Raw genomic sequence first — 27,644 nt, 5'->3', positions numbered from 1 at the left:
CAGCCGTCCTTATTTTTGAGGCTAGTCTTACAGTTTTGTGGGATACAGCTGTTCTGGGAAAATGATTGCCTTGGCTGGTCAAACAGAATGCTCCATGACTAATTTCATGCAAACCAGAAAATCATCTGATTGAACCAACCTTCCTAAGGATTTGCAAGAAACGATACATCATGATGTTGTATAAAAACATTATATGAGACAAGCTTTTGGAGAAACTGGGGGTACTGCTGTGCCACATTAAAAAAACAAACCCAAACCCAAAAGTTTATCACAATTGAAACCTATTGAAGTTTATCACACAATTGAAGTTTATCACAATTCAAAGCTCAAACTGCCAAATTTCTCTCATGGCTTTAATATGGAGAAAGAACATTATTGTTGGATGTCAGCAATTCATGCAGAGACCAACCACTGAATAATCCACTTTTTATTCAGACTAGATTTAAAGGACCATTAAGATAGGACCTTAAGGACAAGGGAAAAGGCCCTGAAGCTTGAGAAGAAAATCACAGAATTTGTCTATGAAACAGAATATTTGTATCATTCTTAATTACATTAATGAAGTATTATGGAATTGAAGAACCAACTATGGTTACAGGAATTATTATGGTTAGAAGGGTACTGACACATATCTTCTAAACTACCAGACTACCATTGCACAAAATGGAAGTCAGCTTTTACTACGAATTCAGAGTTAAAATTGAACAGTTTGAGAACAATTGGGATAATAATGGGGGTGGGGGGGAATTCTCCAGAAACCCCTTTATAAAAAAGTATCAAAAACCCATGACATCTGCTGTACAAAGCAAGATAAGGGCATCATTGTTTCAATCTGTTTTGAAGGTTCTTCAGTAGAAAAATAGAAGAAATTATTTAAAATAAATGTATGTTTAAAGGAAATTGTTAACAAAAAATTGTAAACGTTAAATTTATATTGAAAGCAGTCTCCTTTTGCAGAATGAGCCTTTCGGTAACTGAAACTAGAAGCTAAGATGTGTGAGAAAGATTTCTATAGCGTATTAAACTGAATTCTCAGTTCCATTTCCTACCCAGATCCAATGTACATCTGCTGATCCCTCCTACATTAATTTCAGTGCAACTGCTTTGCTGGTCAGCAGCCAAGAGACTTTTCTTGAATTTAGAGATACTCAAGTAGGTGAAGCTACATGGATGCTAATTCCAGACATATAAACACTATTAGCCTTAACTCAGAATTGGTGATCTGCAGTGAACTGCTAGAATGGAGTGAGATAGTTTTGTTTACAAAATTGCATTATTTGAAGTATATTTCTTGCTGCAACAGCATCATACACATGTCAGGAAGGCTCAGAAGTTGTTTCAAGAGTGAAACTCCCCTTTTGGCTTAAAGGACTATGTTTTCCCATGTAAATGTAGTGCTGCCCAGAAATTAGTGATGCCTGCTAATTTAACACACTTGAAGAGCTTGGCTGCTTCTAATAGGCAGTCAAATGGTCTTGTTACATTGTAATGGTGCCAAGCTAATTGAAGTGATTACTGTTGCAGCCCTCTTTGAAGTCGAAGTCTTTGAAATTATCCATAGACGTTAAATGTCAGACAGTATTGTGTAATTAGACTTTGTAAATGCTGAATGTCATAAGGCATCACAGGTAATTGAGGTTTACAGAGAAGAGCTTTATCTAAACCTAATTGGGCATCAATTTTTTGTCACTCTTTCTAAACCTAATTGGGCATCATTTTTTTTTTTTCTAATGAAGGGACATTCTCAAGTTTTCCACAGCCCTCTCTGACATTGTTATCAGCTGAGAACAACAGATAAGTCGAAGAACTGTTCTTTGAGCCTCAGAAAGGTCACTTCTAACTTACTGCTAGTAGCAGCTATGGATCTGACATTGGAAAACTGACTTTTTTTTCCAATGAAAAGGATGGATGTATGAATATGAAATATCTACAAGAGACTGTGATCCTCCAATGATTGCCTTTCTGGAATAGCAGAAGAATGAAGGTGATTAACTTGGTGGCAGAATTTAAGATGACAAATCTGAAAAATTCCTTGAACGATACACATTTTTTTTTATGTACACACAGGTATTTTTTTATACATTTGTTAGCAGAACTACTATAAAATGTATTTTGGAGAGGAATTAGACTTACTATGATGTTGCTTTCGGCATATTTGAACACAGAACTATAAACTGAAAACCAATCATGTCTAGGAGACAGTGAGCTTTTGCTAAGCACTGAAATATGGGTTTATGTTATTGCAACTAAAAATACACAATAACTGACTGTCCTGAGACTTTGGGGTTCTCAGGAAGGAATCAGATACTCAGAAGACAAAAACTTTCCGTGATTCCCCCACCTTTTTTATTTATATGTACGCAAGATTAGATGTTTTTCTTAAAACAATCAATTCTTGTTAAGTAGCAATTAAGACATTTAAATAATACTCTTTTCGTCTTTCTGTATTTTTTGTGTTAAATAGGAAGTGAAATAGTGATTTATGTGAGCTGGCTCATTCAATTGCTTCCAAGTTAATTAGTCCTCTACTGGCAACAAAAAGCATCTGCTCCTGGTAAAGCCTATTCTGTTATATGGGTAATTATTTCTAAAAACCCCAACCCATCCCTTCTTAGAGTTAAGTAAGGACATTAATTACACTTGGCTAGCAATAACTCAGAGCTGTAGGACTTAATCTTCTTCAATTTCTCAACCTCTCCCAAGTCAGCTGCTTTAAGAAGACTTCACTTCCATTTTGTGGTATTTGGGCAATTGTGGTATGTTTCAGTAGTCTCCTGCCCTGGACCCCTTCCATGATCTTTAGTCTGCTCTGGATCTAACACACCTTTAGTAATTCCAAATCTGTCAAGTCCAACGTGGTTCATCAGCCATCTCTTCTCAAAACTTCTCTTTCTCAAACTTTCAAGTGTTAACTAACTCATTGTGCCAGGTCTGAGAAATTGCAGGTCTGAATGATCACATGACTGAATTGCTGATGATGCTCAACTGAAGCATTCTGTCACACTGATATTGACCAAATCCACCTACATAATCAATCTGGTTATGACAATCTGGTGCTATCATTGTGTTGGCTGAGACAAGAAAAGAAAGGTTTGAGATCTAGCTTTTCCTGCTCTGCTAACCGCATGCAACAGACTTGTTAATAAATTAATGCTCTATTGGTTGAACAATTCCCTCTTCTCCTAACATAATTTTTGTTGGGAACACAATCTAGACCTCCTTAATGATATATGCTTACAGGAAGTTCCACTGGACAGTTTAGGCTGCTATGAGCATGTCCCCTTGGGTCTCTGAATATTTTCTTCCTTGGCCATTTTTACTTATTTCCCTGAGATAAGACCAGGGTTTGGTAGTCAGGGCAATTTGTTTGCTTGTTTGCCATATTTCTTAACCATCCTTCTCCCTCCTGTTATGCCAGCATATTTTTCTGCCAAATTAAAAAGTGGAAGAAAGCTTGCTAATGTATCAAGATGAAGGAGATCTTAGTATATGCTAATAGGAAAAGCTGTAGGAGAAATAATGGGATAAGAAAATCCCAATTTTCTCTACTTTCGACATCCTGAGTATGTTTTTTTATTGTTTGTAGTAAATACAACTCTGAAATATAATACACAGACTTGGGTAAATTAAGATTCCTTTTGGATGAAACAGTTCATCTGAATCTGATTTGGTTTGAGAATCTATTATACACACTCATATCTGAGGCATACTGCATAAGATTCCTTTTAAGATCCTGATACCATCCTATAATTAATCCCATAGCTTTGCATTTATTTCTGTCCCATTCTTATTAAAATGAATTATATACTGTACATCTTTCATTTATTAAATGTATATTGCACCTTTCCACAACAGATGATGCTCAAGCAGCCAATAGAACAGGGGTCTTCAAACTTGGCCCTTTTACGACAGTGTGCCTGGCTGAGGAATTCTGGGAGTTGAAGTCCACAAGTCATAAAAGGGCCAAGTTTGAAAACCCCTGCAATAGAAGAAAAACAAAAGTACATTAATGAATGTAAAAGGCATTTGATTAAAAACACATTAGGAAAAATTGGAGAAATGCTTGTCTGAATTAACCTAATTGGACTACAGGTAGTCCTTGACTTATGACCACAACTGAGCCCAAAATTTCTGCACTAAAGAAGAGAGTTGTTGAGCTTTGCCCCATATTATAATCTTTCTTGCCACAGTTAAGTGAATCACTGCAGTTGTTAAGTTAATAACATAGTTAATAAGTGAATTTGGCTTCCCCATTGACTTTGCTTGTCAGAAAGTTGCCAACAGTGATCACATGATCACAGGACACTGCAACTATCATAAATACATGCTAGTTGCCAAGCATCCAATTTTTCATCATGTGACCATGGGGATGCTTCAATGGACATAAGTGTGAAAAAAGATCATAAGTCTCTTTTTCAGGGCCATAATAACTTCAAATGAACACTAAATGAATGATTGTAACTCAAGGACTAGCTCTATTTGGCACACCAGATTTCTACTGAAGGCAAAGACATGGAGGCCGCAAATGTACTTTTGTGTTAATCATTCTATAATGTGAAGGATGTACAGTGTTTCCTGGGCTTTGCTAACTTAATTCCTAATTTTGTAGGTTGCATAAGGTCACTATCTTAACTTCTAAAGAAAGGATATAAATCTCAAGAGCAATCAGCATTTCAAGAGTTGAAAGGTCTTTGCTCTTCGGAACCTGTTCTCAAACATCCAGAACCCACCTGCCAATTTGTGAGACAAATTGAAGCAATTTTCCTCCAGGCAGAGAACTGAGGATGGATTTCCTGCCATGTGGATTTTCTTCCAGAATGCTTCTGCCAGCTGAACAGACCTATGATGTTTTCAACAAAGAGCTGCTTGAGGTAGAGACAGCATTCAAGTAATGATTTTTAGGCACTAATAGACACATATATCAACATATTCAGTACTTTTTGGTTCTAATATAAACCAGGTGACATCCAATGGGGAGTTATGCTCAACTAATGATATTTTCAGGGAGGAGAAAAAAGAAAACTTTGTGCTGGCAGATCAAATAGCATCTGAAGCACTTGACACATGTTGCTCCCAATTCACACAAAAAAGGAGGAAATCAGAGAGTGGAAACTGAGATCAAATGGTTTCAGTAGAAGGTGTTTGATTTTCTTCTTTTGGGTGATGGTAATGGCATTATCCCTTGAGATGTCACTTGCAGCATCCTTAAAAATGTGGATTTATGTGGATTCATGTTGTAAAGTAAAATGGCCATTACCTCTACAATGCTTTATTCTTTGGATAGATATTTGTAAGAATGACACTGGCTTCCTGGTTTGGGGAAGGACTGTGTCATCTTTTTCTCATCCACATTATGAACTTCCTCCTCACCCCTATTTTGTGTATGTGTATACATTTTCAAAAAAAGTACAAAGTTAAAAAAAGAGAAAAAGATTTTTTTGAAAAAAAGTTCAAAAAGTTAAGGAACAAAAGTTGGAGAAAAGAAAAAAAAGTAAGAAAAGTAGAAAAAGAATGACTTCTGACTTTCTTTGGTATAGATATAAAGAACAAGTATTCATCAAACTCTTACTTTAAGATTAACATTTTTCTACGTTATGTCCACAGGTACATAAAATTCTAATCATCAAATCCCCAAATCAGTTTCTCACAAAACATTGAAAAGTGGTGTCCAAGGAGAAGCAAAATTTGTTAGTTTTTTCTTCCATTGAAGCTGTCAATTTTGCCATCTCCATCAGCTTCACCACCCATTCTTCCTTTATCGGCATTTGCAAATCCTTCCACCTTTGAGCATATAAAACTGGTGCTGCCATTATCATATATAAAACAAAGTTCCAGAAGATGTCCATTAAGCCCCAAAGAAAAATCTCTGGTTTCATTTGTACACTTTACTTTTTAAAATCTTCTCCTATTTTATGTATTTCAACCAAACGATTATCCTGTCAAATCATCTGTGAATGTGGCAGCTAAAATATAAAATGAATATGCTCTGCTACACTGAACACTCTTATTGTGATGCCCCAATGTTCTTTGGATTGGCTGGGATGGATCTAGGCGGATGAATTTGTGAGATTAACAACTGTGGGAAATATATATACAATATTGTGCATATTTATCCAATTCAGACTTCCTAAATGTTTATATATCTTCACCACTGGACATTATTAGAGTTTTATGTGGATCCTACGAATCACATACAGAAATCAACAAATTACACCAAAGTGCTTCTTTCATTTATTTCATCTAAATTCATGGGACCTTTGGTAATTACACTCTGGGTTCCAAGATACTTGCTGATGGTTCTCTTTATTATTTGCCCTAAAATTTTGTATTTTGGTTTTTTTATTTAGTATTTAGTATTGATGTGAGACTGACTAGTTTGTAGTTTGCTTGATTTTCCTTTCCCCTCTTTTTGAAAATAGGGACCATCCTTGTTGTTCTCCAATTATCACACACTTCACCAGGCATTTAGGATTTCCCAAAGTCCAGCTGGGCCATCAGCTAGTTCCTTTTGTATATTAGGATAAAGCCATCTAATGAATCAGATTTAAACTGATTCAAAGAAAAGTGTCATTTTTTGGTCTATGTTTCCATTAATTCATTCTTCATCTTTCATTCTTGACTGCTGCTCCCTCATCCTATTCCTCACAAATTCCTGGGCTGATCCAACCTAAGAGACTTTTCTTGTTACTTGTTAGAATTTTAACTGCTTCACTGAACAGTTGGTGAGTCTTTTTATTTAATTTTGAGCTTATTTAAAATGAATCTTGATAATTATTATTCTTGATAATCTTAACTCATTGAGCTCTCACTTTCAACTTCTAAAAGTTTGGGGTTAGCAGTCAGAAATCTTTCTTTGAATTGAATTGAACTGAAAATCTTTCTTTGTGGCCTGGCCTTCTTTCTATTCCTTGTATAAGTCTGTTTTCATGTTCAGATCTAGGTTTTTGGTTTGGTTTTTGGTTCCCACTATTTTTTCCTCATTGAAATTGTAATGCTATTTTTAATATCTCCTTTGAAATACCTCCCATCCACTTTGAGCTAATTTTCCAATAGCTTTTTACCTCCCACCCACCTTGAGCTAATTTCCCAATAGCTTCTCATGTTTCCTATTACTGCCCTTATTTTATTGAAATCTGCTCTTTTGAAGTCCAAGGCACGTCTTTGACTATGCTCAGAGTGGTGGAATACAGCCCAGATTCCCTGGAGATAGGGAGTAAATTCTAGAGGAGCAAGAGATAGCTCAGTTCAGATAGTTTGTGTTAGAGAAAGAGACTGAAGACCATCCTTCCCAGAGTATATGAAGGCAAATATATGTGTCCTAGGATAATGTTGCAGGATCCAATCTGGGTCAATCACTGGAACCAGAGGTCTAGTCTTCTGCGAATTTAGACTTGTGCTGAGTCCAGCCTCAGGGAACTCCTCTCTAGCCAAATGTGTGCTTTGGTCTATTCTATATGTAGTATTTATGTGGTGCCTGGTTGTGTTGTTTTTAACTGTTGATTGGGATGTTGATGGCTGGTATTAAGTCATTGGTTGTCATTTCCTTGTGCTGCCAAGCCCTCACCTCCTAAGTACTTGATAAGCTGGTGGTAAATCAGCACTCTTGTTGACTAACAAAGGCCTGTTTCCCAGATTTCAATCAGTTCCCTGACTATTTTTGTCCCTGCTTGGCCAACAATCTTAGTAGCTGCAAAATTGAATGTGTGTCCTTGTTCATTGCAATGTGAGGCTACCAATGATTTTCGATCTCCTCATCTGACCACTTGCTTGTGTTCTTGTAATCTGGTGGTTAGCTTCCTCCTCATCTATCCTACATAGTTGTAGGAGCAATCCTTGCAGGGAATCTGATAGATTATATTAAAAGTATCTCCTACATATATGCTTTATGTGGCTGGTATTTAGTTTGATAAGATTCTGTCTATAGATGAGGAACAATAAAAAAATCTGCTTGGAAGGATCACAAATATCTTCCTTGATTTTTGATGCCTGACATATAGTTTCCTTTAAGTCAAGACCTCCAGTACCGCACAATCTCTTTTCCCCGGCACTCCTGCTATTTCTGCCTTCTCAGTTTTCCCTAATAATTAACATCGAGTGCTTTCCTCTCTTTTTTGAAGGAGAAAGTTGTTGTCAGGAAAAGCAAAAACAGCCATGCTTGACACAGTTTGTTTCCTAAAAGATTGTGAGGTGTTTTCTATTGTTGTGGTAAGTTCTGTGATATTCTAAAGTTAGAATAATTCAGTGAAAGAGCTATCATCCTGCCATAGTTTCTTGTTTACATACAATAGTAATGAAATGGTATCAAGGATCACAGTGGAATGAAGCTGGCTGAGTGACTTTGGGCCATCTGCTCTCTCTCAGTCCAACCTACTTCACAGGGTTGTTGTTGTGAGGAAAATAGGAAGAAGGACTATTAGGTATGTTCACCACCTAGACCAGGGGTGTCAAACTCGCAATGTCATGTGATGTGTCACAACGTATCGTGACTTTTTTTCCCATTGCCGGCAATCGGGTGGGCACGGTTTCGGCATGATGCATCTGGCCCACGGGCCAGCAGTTTGACACCCCTGATCTAGGCTTACTTACAAAAAATAATACAGTAAAGGAAGGATATAAGTGAATGAAGTAATAAATAAATTCAGTCTAGTTTCTCTGACAAGCCAAGATATTGCCTTCCTCTATCCCAAGATGGACAAGAGAATCTACTCCCATTGATCTCTACGTTTACCAAATCATACAATTTCACGAGCCTGGTGAGATAAAAAGATGGAACCATCTCTTCCTACCTCACAATCAATGTATTGTACATAGATCATGCTGTTTTTCAGCCTTCTAGGCTCCCCCTCTCCCTTTTTTTAGACCTGGGGGGGGGTGACTGCCACCGCAAGAGTTCTTGTGTTTGTGAAGATCAAGCACGTGCAAAATCAATAATGTAAGAAAGAAAGAAAAAAAGTGGTGAGATGGGAAGAGAAAAAGGAGGAAATACAGATCTCAGACCAATTATTTTGCTACAAACACTTTCAGTGACAACAGGGGCAGGCCCCAAAGGGCAGCATATAACAATGGAAGCTAATTAGAATGAGTTCAGTGTAATAATTAACTAGTATCTAACACCTACAAGTGTATTTCTGTTTAAACTAAAACATGACCTGCATAGCAGAGAGGACTTGTAAACTGTCTATGAAATAAAAATGTGACAGTAAAGGTCAGAGCAGCACTCATTTGAATTTCAAGCAGGAAGCGAGTTCTACACTCTGTGTGAACAGCACAAGTTTGGTGCCTTATTATTTTATTTTATTTTGAGCTCCCCTTGCCAATAGGAGCTGTTGGGAGAAATCCTACAGGACTAATTATTAAGGCAGCGAAATAAGCTTTGTGTTTTCCCCTCCTCCCCTTATCTCCTTTGGATTGATAAAAACACTTGCAGCACAATTGCTGTGCATTATATCTATATCTATATCTATATCTATATCTATATCTATCTATCTATCTATCTATATATATATATATATATATATATATATATATATATATATATATATATATATATATGTTTTCTGAGGTTTTCGCGGGTATTTGTATGTAGGTCTTTGGTTGCTCGGGTTTTCTCCCGCGTAAAATTGGAAGTGTCTTGGCGACGTTTCGACGAAGTCCCATTCGTCATCTTCAGGCTGGTGTTTTCAGCTTCGTGCTTCGAGAAGCACGAAGCTGAAAACACCAGCCTGAAGATGACGAATGGGACTTCGTCGAAACGTCGCCAAGACACTTCCAATTTTACGCGGGAGAAAACCCGAGCAACCAAAGACCTATATATATATATATATATATATATATATATATATATATATATATATATATATATATATATGTATATGTATATGTAGCAGTGGGACTAAAAGCATCAGTGAGCTCCCATGATATGTTCCATGTGATGTCCCTTATCACCTTTCTGTGCCAGTAGAAGTTAGAAACAGATGGTTCTAAAAAAATGTCCTCTATAAAAGCAGCCATTGAAAAAGGCAGAAGCAACATTGGTAGGTTCCTGCTACAATTCAAGAAAAGGGAAATGGAAATTTGTGTGGGTGGGTCTGTGTGCGGAAGAAGGGAAGATGAACACATAAAATAGCAATAGCAACAGCATATTTAGACTTATATACTGCTTCACAGTGCTTTACAGCCATCTAAGCAGTTTATAGATTATTGCCCCCAACAATCTAGGCCAGAGGTGTCAAACTGCCGTTCCGTGGGCCGGACGTGTCATCTGGAAGCCATGCCCACCCACTTGCCGGCAATGGCAAAACTGTCCTGATACATTTTACCGACCTAAGAGGGATGGAGGGCTAAGTCAACCTTGAACCCTGTCAGGATTGAACCCCTGCTGTGGACAGAGTTATCCTGCAATACTAGGTGAAAGCATTAAGAAAATCTAAAAAGTATACATAATTGAGCAGGGAAAGTTATATTTACTTGGCTGCCCTTCCTACAACCATCTCTGCTTTAGCTGTAATGCTTCTGATTTTCCTTAATGTATGTCTGGCTGGGAACTGAAGTCAACAGGTTTTAAAGTTGCCAAGATTGGACACCTCTGCTTTAAAGCATAGCAGAAGGCAAGTGTTTCTTCAACAATGTGGCTGCATAAGTGTTCACGCCTTCTTATAAGTAGGGATATGGCTGTGCTCAGAATTAACAATCACATTCATACTGATGGTAAATAATAGTTCACACCTGCCATTAATTAAAGTGACTCTGTTCAAGCCCCTATAATGTTCAGCTGTTGTGATAGGATTTTTCTGACATTTACTCAGTTGCCTCTTATAGCAAAAGCCTCAAAAGGATGTCATGACTGGAAGGTATCAGTCAGGAGAAGAATACAAAAAATAAAAATAAATTCCAAAGCATCACCAAAAATACACCACACCTAGAGTGAAGCATGATGGGTGGTAGCATTATGCTTTGGGGATGCTTTTCTTCAGCTTGAACTTGGGCTTTAGTCAAGGCGGAGGGAATTATGAACACTTCCAGATATCAATCAATTTTGTCACACAACGTTCTGCTAAAATGCTGAAGATTGGGAGCACTTTTGCAAGCAAGAGTGGGCAAAGATTCCCAGAGCAAGCTGCGCCATGCTGACAACCCAAAAGACTATCATAAAAACAAAAGGTGCATCAACAAAGTATTAAGGGACTGCACACTTACGCAACCATCATTATTGTATGTTATTTTTTCCCTTAAAAGATTTCAGTTTGGTTTTTGATTTAATTGTATGGTTTATATATTCTCGTAAAGGTGGAAAAAATTCTGAAGTGATTTATCTTGGTGTGATTTTTTTTACATCTCAAAAACCTGGCATTTTAACAGGGGTGTATAGACTTTCTATATCCACTGTAATTTAGGTGAGAAGGGTAGTTTTGTGATAGCTATTTTATGTCTTGGATGTGTTTGCAGTTCTAATAACAAAGTACTGTTGGGTCCCAATCTACTTTCTACCCGTTTGTATTTCAAAAGACTTCTTACAGCTTCAAGAGATATTCCTGGGAAGCTCTTTTCTGTCCTTCAGCTTCATGTTACACTGAATTTGTGGTTATGGGTAATAGAGCAAATCATCTTACTGGAGATGTCCAAATTCTGCAAACTTGACTTTAAAAAAAAATCTTGGATTTTTTTCTTAATAGCTTTATTATTTAGGGCAGATGTTCTAATCATAGTTTGTGTTTTAATTCTTATTTTTATCAATAACTGAATTTAAAATGCTTCAGGATATAGCAAATTCTTTGTTCATCAGTGATATATTGGCCCTATGATGAAAAACCTGTATAAATGAAAGCTACTCTTGTTTCCTCTTTTTTTTTCAAGTAATCATTTATACAATGGCAAATTGCTAATAGACTGAATCTTTAGTATTCCACCATGGGTTGTTAGGAAGTTGGCTTTAAAAAAAATTCTGATTTATTGGCTAGATCCAGAATTTTAGAAATAGAGCATTTTCTTAAGCAACAATTTAAGCAACAATCTTCCACAGAGGCTAATTTTTACATCATATACAATGTTCAAGATAGTGTTCAAGAAGGAAGGAAGGATCAAAAATGCCTATCAACATCCAAGCAGTGGATCCAGAATTTATCTCTCCAATGAATTTGAATTTGGACTGAAATCTTGAAAATATATTCCATTTGGAAATAAGTATTAATTTGGCCTGGCTGGCTGTGTTTGAAAATATATGTATCTATGGCTATTGCTTTCCCCTTTTTATCCACTACATGCTCCTTATCATATACATGATATTCATTTCTATATCTAGAGCTTTGGTTTCATTGCTTAGTAAAAGTCATTAAGATCTCCTTGTGCAAGGCTACTCTTACAGAAACACTCTTTGTATTTGAAGAATGGCAAAAGATTGGTTAAGTTCTATATATTATTAAGCCTTGGCTGCGAAGATCCAAATGTCCGTCCTTCCTATTTTTCCTATGGCTCGGCTAAATCCCTGGTAAGAAGTCTGAAAAGGTTTCAATGGATAATCTAGAGGGGCAACTTTGATAGGTGACAGTTTAATTTAAACACTTTTTACTGGAGAATGGTTAGAAGAAGCCATCTGCCAAAGGTTTTAAATTTTCTCCCCTTCTGTTTGTAACAAAGGATCATTTATGTAGGTAACCCTCCCTTTATATGAACACTGATGCAAAATAAAATTAAAAACAAATACTTTGCTATCTAAAAAAAGAAGCAGTGTTGAGATTTGAGTAATATGCAAAACACATTCAATTCACTTAATTCGCTACTTGGTTAAAAGGCAGATGTTTAATCAATTAAACAGTCTTCAGTAGATTGAGAACCCTACTTAATATCCATGTTAGCAAACATTCCATGGAAAGCCTCTTTAACAAAGTGTGAGTTGGGAAGGGAAAAAAAATCTCCCAGAAAACAGATGCTTCAATCACCACCAAGATTATGTGCCATTAACCTTTCTGGTTTGTACACACTGTTTCTACTGCTTGCAACAGCCTTGAGTCCATAACATCTGAACCAGAAAGTGTAAGTATTTATGTATTTCACAACTTTTTAAGATCCACTGTCTCTCCCGATCATACAAAAATTGCATACATACATATATGAATGTAGCTTATCCCATGATTTAAAGTGTGATTGGCTTTGAAACTGTAAATGGTCTTTGTCATTTAAAAAAGAGCTTTCTCAAATTGTAATATAGAAGGAATTTTGAGGAAATTTAGGTTCCAAGCAAATGACCCAAGCTCCATATATGAGGTCAAAGGGAAACTAGCTATGTGAGCCATAGAATCTCCTACATTGTTTCATGATGATATTGACATGAAATTGGAAAGTTTCTGTCATTTTTCTAACATAAGATTCCTTTTTGGGTGTGCAATAGGGAAGCAACTTTCTTAGAAATTCCCTATCTGGGCTACAAACCAGAGTAACCATTGGATGATAGCAAAAAGATAGAATGTTCCAAATTTTTATTTACTACCATCTGATATTGGTGCTTTTCCCAACTCAAATTAGATGACCTTATCCCTTCTGTTTGATTCGCTCCCTCTTATTTTCCCAGCACTTGCTTTTCCTTTGCAAAATATTTATTTTACAATTCCTGGCAAGGATGACCTATGCTTCTCAAAGAAATTAAGCAAGGCAGCCATTGGGTCATGTGGGTAAAGTTAAACCAGTGTAATCAGGAAGCTTTGAAATATTTGCCTTGTGTAAAACATTCATTTCAAACATGGAACTTTAGCATGTTGGGCTTAATAATAAACCGTAATCTGACTCAGTGATCCAGTTACAAGTTTATAACTTGGAGCCTTGACACAGTCCATTGGATATTGGATATAGTGTGGTTTCTCATTATTACAATATCATTATGAGAACAATATAATGATCACAACTGCTTCTCATAAGTTTAGATACAGGCTTCTTCCTGATAAATAATACAAGGTGGGTTACTCATTTCTATTGTCTCTACTTTGTTCTTTTAGCCAGTGATTTTAAAAATATATATTGTTTAGGAATAATAAACCAGTGAAATGTTTTCCAGAAGTCACATTAAGTTGAAATAGCCCTTTTTTCCTCTGGATCCCTAATGTAGTTCTTAAAGTTAGGCTTTATTTGCCAATAAAATAATACCCCCTCTTCCCCCTTTTTCACTGGAAATAAACTGGTGTCTTCAGATATGAGATGGGTATCACAGCAAGAATTGTGAGTGTCACTGCTGAAAATCTGGCTGGTTTTTTTGCCCAGTTTTCAGCTGCCCACCTCATTTACATCCATCTCTGGTGTGAATTGTGTTAGGGACACGTTTGGGAGCAGATTACCGCTAGTAAAAAACACTCAAGCAGATTTTCTTATTTACCTTCAGACACTACTCTTGAAATAAGAATTCCAGCTCACATTAATATGAAGGTAGTTGGGTTACCTATCTCAGGGACTATGGTTGCTATGTAGAGAATTGTTTCATCAGTGTAATTGCAGGAGTGCAATCATGGATAGCCTAAAATTTGTTAGCCTTTACTATGGATGAATATTGGTAGTTCAATAACAATTATTTCCAGATTTGGAGTATTTTCTCCATTTTGTTGAAATTGTTTCTTCTTCTAAATTTATGGCACTGGGATTATTTTTTATTCATTAATCAAAATTTAAAATTATTTCCCACATAGAGGGAACAAAGAAAATATTGAAAACATAGTCATTGAGAGTTGGGTGTCAAGGTTAAATATATTATTATTGCAAAGATTATAGTTGCTATCTCTGCAGCAAGGATTTAAAGGATGCAACAATTATTATTATTATTATTATTATTATTATTATTATTATTATTATTATTATTATTAAAATGCAAACACTGGATGAGTAGACCAAACACTTTCCAATAAAACTTTTCTGAGTTTTTCCTTTGCCTTGTTTTAACAGATTCTTGCTTTAAAGGAGATTGATTTTTTTGCTCCATACCAGGTCATTATAGCAAATGTTTTAAATCATTTGGTCCTGCTATTTGTGATATATAGACTTCACTTTAATCTTTGCATTCCCTGTAGTAAAAGAAAGCCCCATAATTTTTTGAAAAATGATTTTTTTTCTTCAATAAATTTTCTTTACTGGTAATGTTACAGTTCTGATTCCCCGAGTTTTTTCTTTTGCTGGTGCTCTTCTGAATCTTAAATACAACTGGTATCTTCAGAAACCTGTCAAGTAAGTTTATATTTACCTTTTTGTAGTTTGCAAATAAAAGAACAAATGGTATCCAAAACAGAGTGTATAAAAACTTAACTCTTCTGATACAATGTGAGAGCATAGTCCAATTTACAGGAATCTTCAAGCAGGACTGGACATAATTCAAATGTCATTCATACAAATGACACTCAGAACGGTCTATTCTCAGTTATTAGTCATGCTACCCAACCTTACATCATCTCAAAACTCAGAAGTATTGCCTCCACTTTTTCATCCAAATCATTAATATAAATGTTGAATAGTATAGGATCCAGAAATGAACCTTATGATAGTCTCCTTAATTTTTCACTAGCTTGAAGTGGAATCATTGATGATTTTCAAGGAAACTATGATTCATCAATTTGTCTAATCTCTGTAGATTTCTGGTGGTCATGTGGTTTTTATGGTACTTTCAGACTGATATTTTTATGATCTGGTCACAAGTGTTAATGAGAGATCTCTGGCTCTAGTTAGCTGGCTCCATAATTTTTTACACTTTTTGAAGATGGAACATTTATCTTCTTCCTTCATCTGGCAAGTCACCATGTCTAAAAGATAATATATTTTGGCAGACCATCAATAACTTCCTTTAGGATTCTAACCTGCAATTACTTAAGTCCTAGATCAGTGATGGCAATCCTTTTAGAGACCGAGTGCCCCAAAACTGCCCCCCCTGTCCCCACTCCACCTTGCCTGCTGGGCCACCCACCACCTCTACGGCCCACCACAGATCACCCAGGCAGCCCAGCAGCATCATGGTGGCCATGCCCTCCAACCATGCCCCGCAGCATCATCTGTGTGTGATGGGGCACAAGGGCGGAGTCTTGTTCCCGCTGCCTGGCTACCATGTCCTTGGCTGCGCTGCTTCGCATAGGCTGTGCCCAGGAGCAACCCTCCTTCACGGGGCTGCTGGTGAGGAGGGGGCTGTGGGAGGAGGTGGGGCTGGGATGACAGTGCGTGTGCCCACAGAGAGGGCTCCAAGTGCCGCCTCTGGCATGCGTGCCATAGGTTCGCCACCACTGCCTTAGATCCTAAAACTAATGCTATTATTACTACCCGGCCTCTGAAAAATTATTTCCTCCAAATAAATACATTCTGACCATGTTTTGAACAATCTCAAGTTGCAGTCATTCCTCTTTGTTTGGTTCTTCACAATTTTGTGTAGAATGCACATTCTAGTTAAGAGAAGACTAAGACATAGTAGGATTTGAAAAATCTTCCTTTTCTTTGCATTTCCCCATCTTTATTGAGCAGCTATTAGTTCTCATTCTTGTCTCTTCCTTTTATCTTGAGCATATATAAAGAAGCCATTTTTATTTTCTAAGTATACTATCCCAATCTCAACACATTCTTTCCAATTCTGTGAAACATGTCTGGACCCTTCCTCAATAATCCACTCCTATTTCAGCTTTCCATGAGTTTTCAGATCTTCTCTAATGTAACCACATTGGCTTCTGCTAGTTTTCATTTTCTTTCCTAGTTGGAATTGTTTACAATGGTGCTTTAAGCATAGGTGTTTTGGGGAAGACAAGTGGGGGTAAATGACAAAACAAGCATTGCAACTGAAATTCAGCCTCTTTTATATGTATATTGTGATGTTGCCTGCATGCATATATAGGGCTGTCTTGTTGATAACATTTGCATACTGCAAGCATTTTTCATTCTCTTTCTGATTTCCTTCTATCAGCTGAAGTGTGAATACTAACAGTGGTCAATTCAGATAATATAAGTAATTTGTCTATGCTTGCAGAAACATTGCATTTATTTATTGTACTCACTAATGTCAAGCAAAGTGGGGAATTTGTAGCCCCAAGGCCATTCATTGTAATTTCAAAACCTCCTTACAAATCCACAGTTCACACTTCTGGCATGAGCAATCTGTCCCTTTGTAAGTATGGTAGCTTCTTGAGAAGGAAGGAAGAGGGAATCAACAGAAGGAACGCTAGAAGCAAAAAGTAGGAAAACATGTTATCACAAAGTGGACATCAAGAGAAAATAGTGTCTCTATCAACGTTTGACTCTTCCCACTCAGTGCTTGTTTGTAACTCCTAATAAATGTCCAGCTGCTATGCATTTTAATTTAATTCAAAATTTTACGTTGTGTAATTTATGTATGGGGTCCTTGCTGGTCTCTGAGATTGGTTGTTTTGTTGGAGGCATTTCATTACCCTGCTATATAATATCATCAGTGCTAAAAGAGAGTAGGGTTTGTTCTCTGTTCATATACAAGTGGCTTGCCCTGCCAGTGTTTATGGGAATGTTCTTGGTAGTTTCTTGATTAGACTATTGTTTACTGTTGAATTGTTTGTCTGAGTTCCTTGACTGGGGCATTGTTTGCTGCTTGAGTTCAAGGAACCACCAAGAACACTACCACTTCTACGTACAAAACTACCAGATCTGAGCTACAAAAATTTGGACTGCTAATTGGCATTACAGATTTGCATTTTTCTCTATTTCTTGGGGCCATCTAATGTAGTATGGATTTTTGAAAACCAGATCTGATAGATTTATGTGGCAGTTACCAGTTCCAAGTGAGGCAAGCATAATCTCATAGCAATAACTGTCAATACTGAAGGCAAGAGGAGTGGTGGGGGAGAATATCCCATTGCTTGAGAAATGATTTGCAATTACATTCTGTTCATATTTTCCTCATTAATTAGAATTGTTTCTCACATCGAGTGCTTGTTACTTAACCTTCATATGTTCTCATTGTGATGTCTCATAGTTCTGCATTGAATCCCTGACTGATAAAATGCTTTTGCTGAACCACATTAGTGAACATCAGCTTGTCTTCGGTTGAGACATACCAGTATATCTTCTTAAGCAATAGGGCATGATGAGATGACAACTAACTTCAATTGAGATGCTCCGCTGAAAACTGCAAGCAGTAGCAGAACAAGAAAAGGCATGATAACAAACTGTGGAGTGATGGTGGGCAGAAGTATCTTGCTAAGGGCAATCTATGAACCCGGGGATAGAGAGAATCTCACCCCTGAGAGATTCATCTCGGAGAGCAGGAGAAAAATGTAGAAAGTATCTTGGTTTTGATTCTTATCACAATAAAGTTTGCATTAATGACTTTTGTGTCAGCCAAGCAATGCTCATTCATGAAGGTGAGGTTTAATTCAGATGTATCAGGATGAAAATTAAAGGTAGATAAAGGTAGATTGACAGATATTGTACTTTCTGATTTCAGAAACATAAAACTTTTTATTGTTGCTGTTCAGTCACTAAGTCATGTCCAACTCTAAGGGACTCCATGGACCATAGCATGCCAAGCCCCCTATATTACACTGTCTCCTGGAGTTTGCCCAAATTCATGTTCAATGCACCAATGACATTATCTGAGCATCTCACTGTTTGCTGTTCCTTTTTCCTTCAATAAAAATGAAAGTAGTGCCCGCCACATATTTTTTCTAGAAAAAAAGTAATTTCCATTAATTGGCTGTGAGAAGATGCTGCATAGAGATATCCATCCATCCATCCTTCCTTCCATCTATCCATCCATCTGTCTTACATTAAAAAAAAGGACGGTTAGTTTTTACTTTTATTTTAATGGTACATTTAACTAATTCTGAATTACTGGGGGACTCTCAGGAAAGTAGAGCTCAGAGACACATTAATAGTAAGTAAAATCATTGTGTTTGGTGTTATTACAGTGAATAATAGCAAATGAATTAATATGATTATGGGGAAAATAAAACTGCTGTAAAAATAATGTATACAAGTCATTCTTCAGCAGAAGAGTTCTAATTTGTTTTCTGTTATGCAGTTGTCTTTCCTTATTAAAATGGAGTTAGTTATTTCAGTGCTTTAGCAGCAATAACCAGTATTACAATTTTCCCTTGGATTTTTTTTCTGTTCAGTAGTACATCTTTTTTTTTTTAATTCATGCAAGATCAAAGGCCATTATAGATGTACTGTATATGGGTAGCCAAGCTGTTGCTCTATTGGTAGAATGAGTCTCTAAAACCTTCATACTGAAATATATAAAAAGAAAGAAATAGTACCTGAAAAACTGATATATTTCAAGCAAGAGTGGGCCAGTTTGAGTTGGGAGTCTGGGAGCTTTTTTCTTTCAATTTGGGTGAAATGGTCCAAGCAACTTTGGATGTAGCAGCCATTTAACCATCCCAAAATGCCCCAAAGTGAGGCCAATTCAGGGCACCTGTGCTGGGACTATGCACAAATGGGCTTTTGAAATTCTCTGCCAAATTTTTGGGCAGAGATCTTGAGTGAGTTCTAGTCCTGTCTTAGCCATGAAAGCCGGCTGGGTGACTTTGGTTCAGTCTCTCTCAGCCCAACCTATTTCATAGAGTTGTTGTTGTGGGAAAAATAGAAAGAGAAAATTGTGTTGGCTACATTCACCAGCTTGAGTTATTTGTAAAAATAATAAAGAAAATAAATGATTAGCGTCACTGGCTAGTTTTGCTTCATTTTCACCCATCACTGTTTAAAATGCTACCTAGGAAAGCAATATGAATAACAATTTTCGTCAACATGTTACAAGCTCAAATTACTTTAAGACCATAATAAGCTGAGAAATAAAATATTCTGACTGATTCTTTTTCTCCTTTCAAACTTCTTTGAAACATGCCCCGAGCATCTACAATTGCAAGGAGGGTCTTTTTTAAAAAACGCTAAAGCAAACGTGAATAGAAGTATACTTTACAACTTGCTTCTCTGCCTGGCTGGTTCTCCAGTTAATGAATAGAGCAGGGGTAGGCAACCTTGGCAACTTTGTGGACTTCAATTCCCCACTTCTGGCTGTGGAATTCTGGGAATTGAAGTTGAAGTCAATTCAAATCTTAAAGTAGTCAGGTTTGGACACCTCTAGAATGGAGTGTGACTACTTTATATTGATTGCTCTCCAATGTTTTCCTGCAAACATCCAAAGAGATACCTAAATTGTTTCTTTTCTTTACAGTATATCTATATATTTTTTAAAGAGCTATGCTAAGGAATCATTTAATTTTTGTCTTGAATAGAATTTTTTTTCTGCAAATGTAGACTTTGTGGAACAATTTAGCCATTTCTGGATCCTCCAAATACCCAGCTTATTTTTGCTTCTCTGTTTGATTTCCTGACAATAAGCCAAATAGATTTGGGAAGTCCCTTATCAAAGTATCCTTCCTAATTTGTACCCATGTTATATCCATACACTGCAACACAAATTCCCTTTTGTAGATGTGTCATTACATCATACACACAGAGAAAAGCATCATTTTGACGGAAGCCTTCAATCTTGCTAATGCCTCAATTTTTGGCTTGATCTTAGATGCTATCTCATCACCCTTTCAAACACTGTTGAACCATGCAGTTGGTCTGCATGTGATTAAGGCTCATTTATTCATGGAAACGGTTCCATAATAAATAATGAATAGGCAAGCCTGAAACACTTGTTGGTCTAGTGTGGCCTCCAAAGGAGATTTGAGAACATAGAATAATAGTATTGAAAGGGTCCTTGGAGATCATCTAGTCCAACCCCCTGCCCAGGGCAGGAGATCTGATATCATTCTGGACAAATGACTGTCCAGTCTCTTCTTGAAAACCTCCAGTGATGGAATACTCACATCTCTTGGAGATAAGCCATTTCATTGATTAATTGTTCTCAGTGTCAGGAAATTTCTCCTTAGTTCTAAGTTGGATCTCTTTTTAACGATCTTCCACCTGTTACTTCTTGTCTTGCCCTCAGGTGCTTTGGAGAATAGGTTGATTCCCTCTTTTCTGCCACAGATTGTGGAAGTCATGGATGCCAACATATGCCAAAGGCAACTCTTAAGTGGAATGGGGCAAAACCTGGTTTTCAGGTTTTAGTTATTGTATTTAGCATCCTTGGAGTTTTGTAGTCATGGAGGGAAAGGACATTGGTGAGCAATTTTGTGTCTCAGTTGCCAAATTCATTTGGCTGGCCTGGTATTCTAAACCTCTTAAGTTTTGATGTGTGAACATAGCTACTATTAGCTGCTCAGATCAGATAGCCAAAAGTCCTTGATTTTGACTTTTGTGCTAAACTTTGGCTTTTATCTTGGGAGAGAAAGCGTCACTTTCTTGGCAAAGAAAGAAATTGTTTGCCACTGCCATCTTCTGGGATGTTTTTTTAACTGTAGCCTTGGGAATTCCTGTGGTCCCTTCAAACCTGTCTGATCTGATCTGCTTTCCTAGGTGAGTCGAGGTCAGCCAAGGGCTGTCCTGTCATGGAATACTTTTTTTTTCTAAAATCAAATCAAGGTGTTTATTCTGATCTGTCTTTTTATCATCTTCTTCTTGCCTGAAGAAGAAAAGCCGAACATAAAAATTTGATAAGACTGTGATGAAAAGGCTTTGGGGAAATGCTTATTGCCTGTGCTTTTAAGCTGCACAGGTAATTGGTGTTTGGCAGCCTTTCCAGATCTAGTTCTTTGGCTTGGCTGTGTGTTAATTACCTAAATTCACTCGTTTAGATTTGTCTCTGTATGTGATTTGGCAGGGATATAGGCATTTCCCCCCCTCCCTACTTATGTTGGAAGCTTTGTTCATGGCACTTTATCTAAAAACGTTATTGCTTTTAGTTGATGGGGGAAAACAAATATTATGAAAATAAAAGAAAGAACAAATGGTGGCAACAGCCGAACACTAAATATAAAATTAATTAACAGAAGCAGTTGGTTGATCCAGATGTCTCTTGCAATGTTGAAGAAATGACAGGGGCTCAGAAGAAATTCAAGGAGAATTTAGGATAGGGTAAAATTTTCAGACATTCGAATACAGGGGTGTCAAACTGCCGGCCGCAGGCCGCATGTGTCATGCCGAAACCGCGCCCAACCCAGCTTCAGCAATGGGGAAAAAGTCACGATACATCGCACTATGTCACATGACATGGCAAGTTTGACACCCCTATTCTAATACCTGGAATAGAGACCTGAGGGCCATCTTTTTTGCTGACAACTATACATCTTCAAAGAAATATCACCAAAAGAATTACTAAAGCAGCATTTCCTTTGTCCCTGCATAGAACATATGGATGAATCTTAATACTTCCTAGCCTTTATTTGGAGGGATTTGCAGGAGACAATCATAAGATAGGAAAATAATTACATACATGGTAATTTATTTAATTTATGACATGAAGCAGCATGGCTCTAAATACCAGTTCTGGAGGAATGATAAGGATAAGAGGCTTTCATCCTCATATCTTGCTTGTGTTTTGTAGTATTGGGCATCTGGTGACTGGAGAGGAAAAACAGGAGGGATTGTGTAGGCCAGCATTTCCCAAAGTTGGCAACTTCCAGATGTGACCAAAATTCTCTAGCTAGTATGTATATTCCTGAACTCCATACATCTGGAAGTTGACACAATTGGTAAACATTTGCCTAGGCTCTTTTTCCTTATCTTTTATAAGCTTTTATTTAATTATTTCCATTTTAGATGCAACCCAGCTATTGTCTTAGCATGATAATAGAAACACAGAATGTGAAATTTGCAAGATTTCTATTTTGTACTTTATCATTTACATACCTCAAATATATCCTAAGGGACTCTAATGGATCTAATGGTAATTGTTTTGGAACTATTATCTTTCTTGCTGACCTTACTTTTAGCTAGTAATGGTCTGAACAGAGCTTTGGTCTGTTCACATTTTCTTTGGGGAAAGCAAAAACATAACTAAATGACGCTTTTGTTGTCTTCCTTTTCTGGAAACCTATCAAGGGCAAGCAGGCTTCAGAGCCCCGAATTGTACATGCAATCTGTTGAAAAACGGATCAAGCAGAAATTATGACTCATTTACGCTGCTGGCTTGTAGCTACTCAAAGGCTCATCCTCATGTGCCCCTAATTGCAGTAGGGAATTTGTCCTGGTAAGCTTTTTATAATGCCATATCCTCATGACATTGCCTTTGTCTCATTCTAAGCCAGAGCTGAGGCAGCTTAAAGTAAGCTTTAGATGTTCAGCTTTAAAATCTTCCTCGGAAACCAATTTTTTTTTTTGTCATGGATATAATTTAGCACACTTCTTTGGCAATAGGATTGAGAATTCAGTCTGGGTTTGGGATTGTTCCAACTCCTCCAAGGTACTTAATTCAGTTGCAAACATGTCCCTTCCTCTGGTTGCCAGACTTTATGGCCATTTTGAGACCAAAAACCTACCTTCCACAAAAGCATCCATTTGAGGTTTTCCAAAGCATCTGTCAAGTCTTATACAAATTCATTATACATGTGGGTTGAGTGCTCTTTTCAAAGAGCTGCTAGTCCTTGTGAGAGAACACTAGTCCTGTGCTGCATATAATATAGTTTTAAACTGGGGCAGAGAGCTGGGTTCATCTGCCAGAAGTCTGTTTGCTCTTTTCTCAATAAATGCATTATATGTTTTTGCCACTTCTTATAAGAAAGGGATTTTACGTGACCATGCTTCAGTGTTTTTTGCTTGGTGAAGATGGACTATAGGTAGACCTTGACTTATGACTGTCGTGGAGTCTGGAATTTCTGTTGTAAGTCTTGACTGTCGTATGTTTAGGCACCCAAATGACTGGACCTGATTTTATGACCTTTTTGCGGCAGTTGTTAAAGAAATGCAATGATCATTAAGTGAATCAATGTAGCCATATGGACTACATTCCTTTTTTTTCCTGGAAGCTGGCTGAAAAGATAGAAACTAGCAAAAAACATTGTAAATCAGTCTGGTGACCACGGAATCCTACAACTGGCCATGCAGGTGAGCCAGCTGTAAGCACCCAAAGTGTGTCCCTGTGACTGTGGGAGGATGTGCACCTGTTGGAACTCTGAAACTGGGTCATAAGTAGCTTTTGGAGGGTTTGTCGTAACTTTGAATAGTTGGTAATGAATGGTCATTAAGCGAGGACAACCTGAACTCCAAGGCTATTTCTGTCCACTGCTGGCCATGCCACTTACTGCTAACACTACTGCTCCCTTGCAGCACTAGACAAGCATGGATTCTGTTCATTCAGTCTCTTTACCCCCATGCCCTTCTTCTGTACCTGGGACTAAAGAGCTACCTATTTCTTTCACCATTTTTTTCAGAAGAGTACTAGACTCATGTTCAGGAAGAGAATGATAGGACACCTCCACAACTGTGGCTTGATTATACAGGCAGTTTGACAGAGGGCTTAAATCAGCTGTTCTATGCATAAGCCTACATTTACCTATCCATTCCACCACATTTTAAAGATGTCTGTTTTCTTTCTGGCAGATGATATTCTGTGGAGGAGAAATGAAATTAGGGGAATTCACCAACTGCTTTGCTAAGCCCAACCTCATTAAAACAGCAAGGACAGGACTTCTGAGAAAGCAATGGTGATCTCCACAGAGAGTGCGGCTAATGGTTGTGGTGGCAAAGACGAATCGATGAATGGATCATCTCTTTGGAATTCCTCTCTTGAGCAGGAATCACCCACAAGTGCTCCGTACAAAGGTAGGGATACTATAAGACAGCTATTTTGAATGGGTTTTAGACTCCAGGAGCTGGGAGGGAGTCATCTTACCTAAGTCATGTTTTGGCATTGGGTTCGCATACTTCCTCTTTTAACCATCTTAGAAATTGCCTGTTGGTGGCTTTTTGGATGTTAAGAAATTTCAGAAGGGCAAGTTTCATTACCTGAGTTTCCTTCTATCTTTGATTAAAGAAGTTTCATGCAAGTTTATGGACTTGAGGGGTATTTGATGCTCCCTGAGCTTGCTTTTTTTCTTGCAGATGTTTATGGACATAGAAGTTATGGACTTAAAAATATACTTTTAAATAAATACATGAATTAAGGGGCCAGATGGCCTTGAAAGAATACTATCTGTGGGTTGTTTAAAATTTTACAAAGATATATATGCTTTTTGCACCTAACTGTAAGAAGTCCTTACAGAAATTACTGCTTTTATAGAAAGAGATTTAAAAGTTGCTATAGAAGAGCTGATTTTAGTAGGCAAAATAGAGGCTAATTTGAATGTGGATCTGAAAATAGATTTAAAAATGTCAGCATACCAGAATGATATGGAAAAAAAAAATGCCACACTGGATTTTCGAATGAAACAGCTGACATCTTAATAAGTAAACAGGACCTACAAATAATAAATCAAGAGTGATTTGGATAAATTTCTTATGTTAGATTTACAAAAGAGACATGTTTAAACTAGTGAAGGAGCTTCTGAGAGAAAAAGAAAATGATAATAAATCAACTTGTGAGAAATTATTTGAAGAGATTAAAAGTTAAGCTTTTAAAAAGCAAGTGGGATGAATATAAAGTGGTTTTATTTGCTCAAGTTTAAAATATATATGTTGTTTCTGGTAGTTCTTAATGAATTTTTTCTCTTCCAGGACTGAATTACAAGGTGATGCGGTCATTAAGCAAAATATCATGTGCACTGAACGTACAATGTCACTCCTGCTGCAGTTTTTAAGTGAATCATCCACAGTGGTTAAGTGAGACATCATGTGACTGTGATTTGCAATTTTACTGTCGGTTTCTCCAGTGATTTTGCATGTTGGAAGTGAAGCATGCAGATAAATGGTGATCACCTGACCACGGGATGTTGTGATGGTCATAAACACCCACCAGTTGTAAAATGCTTGAATTTTGATCATGTGACCACAGGGATGCTGTAACAGTAATAAGTGCGAGGACTGGGTGTGAAGCTACTTTTTCAATGCCCTTGTAATTTCAAATGGTCACTAAACAGGGTAGTTGTTAAGCAAAGACTATCTGTATCAAGTGATTGGGGGAGCTGTAATTCTTGAGTGTTGGTTTGGACCTACCTGTCTCTAGTCCAAGGTTGATCTGAAACTGCAAGTGAGATTGTCCAAACTTGTTATAGTTTATATGTGGAATATAATCTTTGCCCTCTTCAAAGATCACTCAGAAACTGCTATTGATAGAGAATGCAGCATCCCATTTACTGGCTGATAATAGTCACCAATATGATGATACCTACGTGTTATAGATCCAAACTTTTCATAGGTGTCCAGGTGCCATTCAAAGAGCTTGATTCAATCTGTAAAACCCTATATAGTTCAGAAGCACTTGCAGTACTGCTTCTCCAGTGGATTTGAATCACACAATACATAAATCATGAGAAAAATGTTTAGTAATTTCCCACTTTCATGAGGTCCTGAACCTCAAATCATCAAATATTGTTTCTCCATTATGGCGGCTGTCCTGTGGAAGAGTCTCCTCCTGATAATTCACAAGGAAGCAAGTTAAGATGAAGCTTTTTTGGAGAGTTTTCAGTGACTGTTGATGATACTATACAGTTGTTGATAATGCACCAGTTTTAGCAAGGAGTTCAGGTTTTTTTTACTACACTATTGCAGATGCATAAATTTAATCCATAAAATTTAACCCATAAAAACCAAAAAATTTGGTTTACTGTGAATATTTTATTGTATTAGTATTATATCTGTGATGTTATTTTCTTGGAGTAATTTTTGAAACAAGGAAGAATGTGAGACTGAGAAATAAATAAATACACCATCCTGTATTTTGAAACCACGACTACAAGTAGGAATGCTTATACTCTTATCTTAAATAAAGGTTGTTAAAAATTATTGATAGACTTATTTTGGTACATATTGCTCTAATTCTTTTGTAAATGACTATCCTATATGTAAATGAATTTTTCACCATTAGTCTCTGCAATATAACATTTTTTTAAAGAACTGCATCACAAAATTTGAAATGTAGATTTTGGTATAAAGTGTTACTTTAGTTTGGAAATATTTTAGGGAAGCATAAATCTATTTTTAGTTATAAAATATCTGCTCATATTTTGTAACAGGCTTTATTTTCTATATGGTTTCAAAAATGATTTTCTAGACTTAGTACAAAAATATAGCATTTGGTACAAAATGGTACCATTTATCCTCCAAGTATTTTCCAGATTGCCACACAAGATCCCCTAAAACTGCTGTTAAAACTCATTTAGAGATATCAGAAAATAGCCAGATAAACTTGCTATGAGTTCTGCACTTCTGCTGAATTGTTCCTTCAGTATAAAAGGCTTGCCTTTCTGTTAAAATAATTACTGAATTCCAAATATTTTATGGTCATATTCCATAGACTAACCTCTACACTACATGTAGCAAGCAGCTGTTAAAAGTTGAAATGCGCTTTATTTAGCTGTATTAATCCTTGAATCTCATCTCTAACATGATTATCCCAAATCTTTCTGAACATTCAAAGATCTCACAAAATGTGCTGCAGCCTTTAGGTCATCTTGTGTTCTTGAATTGGCTCCATCTTTCGAGCCTGTTATATTCCCAGTGCACCTTTGATTTATTCATGTGCTACTTGTGTCAGAAAAAATATATTCCTGTGATGACCTGCTCTTCTTGATCACTTCTGAGCGCTCTGAAATTTTGCAGTTGCTTCTAAAATGTTCACAACAGCCTCAGGCCTCCTCTGCAGAAAATTGTGGCTCCGTTTAGTTAATGAATCAACTGAATCC

At 37.0% G+C, this 27,644-nt stretch overlaps 1 long non-coding RNA gene across 1 annotated transcript; it reads left to right on the top strand.

Moving 5' to 3' along the window:
• The first annotated feature begins 13,825 nt into the window (after positions 1 to 13,825).
• On the top strand, positions 13,826 to 26,654 carry LOC120315907. The gene is made up of 3 exons (XR_005558820.1): positions 13,826 to 13,944; positions 24,406 to 24,627; positions 25,519 to 26,654. It is a non-coding gene; the product is annotated as an uncharacterized LOC120315907 (long non-coding RNA).
• Positions 26,655 to 27,644: the final 990 nt, after the last annotated feature.

The sequence above is a fragment of the Crotalus tigris genome, unplaced genomic scaffold (assembly GCF_016545835.1).
Source record: "Crotalus tigris isolate CLP2741 ecotype Arizona unplaced genomic scaffold, ASM1654583v1 scf7180000017585.4430047, whole genome shotgun sequence".
NCBI lineage: Eukaryota > Metazoa > Chordata > Lepidosauria > Squamata > Viperidae > Crotalus > Crotalus tigris.
This window is presented reverse-complemented; position numbering and strand designations above follow the sequence as displayed.